The sequence below is a fragment of the Asparagus officinalis genome, chromosome 3 (genome assembly GCF_001876935.1).
Source record: "Asparagus officinalis chromosome 3, Aspof.V1, whole genome shotgun sequence".
NCBI classification, from domain to species: domain Eukaryota; kingdom Viridiplantae; phylum Streptophyta; class Magnoliopsida; order Asparagales; family Asparagaceae; genus Asparagus; species Asparagus officinalis.
This window is the reverse complement of record NC_033796.1, coordinates 67,625,427-67,627,041: the sequence shown is the minus strand read 5'-3', so window position 1 is coordinate 67,627,041 and position 1,615 is coordinate 67,625,427.

Sequence of the window (1,615 nt, the reverse complement as noted above, 5' to 3'; positions counted from 1 at the left end):
GAGACGACGAGCAGAAGAATCGAAGTATCCAGTTTTTAGCCTGTGAGTCGACTCATAACAGTCATGAGTCGACTCATCAGGTTGAGTCGACTCAAGACTGTCATGAGTCGACTCATCGCTGGTTTTTGAGTTTTGTCCAGTTTCTGATGAGTCGACTCATCTCAGTCATGAGTCGACTCATTGATGGTTTCCTGGTTCGTTTGGGATTCTGTTCACACGAATTCCTGTTGGTTTTGGGTCTGGTTATTTACCAAATTACCATCCACGTTTGTACACCTATATAAGGGATTATTTTAGGGTTTCTAAACATCTTTGAGATCAGAGAGTTTAATCAAGAGAGATTAGATTCTAGATTGAGATTTGGAGAGCTTGTTCTTCAATTCTAGAGTGAGATTGTGAGAGAGAGATTGTAATCTTTTGTTCTTCATAATCTAGAGAAGGTATTTTCCTTCGCCAAACTGAATTATTCTTGTGTTTTGGTCGTCCTCTTCTCAACCCACCTTTTGGTAATTCCGTGACTAAAGGGTGCTCGCACGGTAACTCGTATCATCCTCCTCCGACACTGCAAGAGCAGGAACCTCCGTCGACGAACAACGAGCGACAAGACTCACCTTTGACTAAGGTTAAAGACCTCTCCTTGCCGGTGTCGAAGTCTTCATCCACCCATGCGTCATCATCAGGGAATGGAAGCACTGATGAAGCTACCCAGACCCTATTGGGCATGCAAAATGGGTTACCGAGAAAAAAAGGAAAATTACAAGTTCAAAACAAGTATTAAAGATATCCATAAAGAAGTAAGTTGATGTTAAATTTTCCAATTTAGATAGATTGATGTTACAGATTAATGTTGGTGCATTGCGAACTATATGCCTGGATCTATGAAATGTAACATATTAATGTTACCAATGAATGAATGGCTATTGCGTTTTGTTATAAGCTACTAACGTTTCTTATAAACTGTTAACTCTGGACATTATGCGTTAAGTTTTATTGATGGATAACAAGTCTAGCGATTGTTTGTTAAGGTGTATAGCATAACTGTTACATTTCATTGTTGCCTATTAACTATTGGCCGTTGGATGTTAAGTTTAGAGAGGTTGATGTTAAATGTTAAATTTTAATACGGGAAAAAGTCTGGTGTTGCTGTTGAAATTAGACCTACAACTAGTTTCAGCATATATTATGATTTTATGAAAGTACTCGAACCGAGGATGAGGCGGTGTCATTGGGATGCGTACGAATGGTGTACATTTGAGCATTATGTATTGTTTGGTCCCCCAACAGTAGATCGACCGATGCTTGAACTTGTTTTGAGTCACTATGTAGGAAATGAAGTGACGTTTGCTCTGTCCGATGCCGAAAGTGGGAGAGAAAAGATAGTTAATTTTGATATGGACTGAGTTCATGAACACATTGGTTTCCTAATTGATGGGGAAATAATTTACAGTAATAGAGACCCTCACCTTAGGCTTTGGATGGAGTATTTTGTTGAGCAATTTAATAGAAGTGAAAAAGAATCACCAAAGAATATGCGAAGATATGTGGAAGGGCTACTAGAATCTCTTGTCGAATCAACAAAGAAGAAGGATATTGAGGATTTTGTGTTACTGCAGAT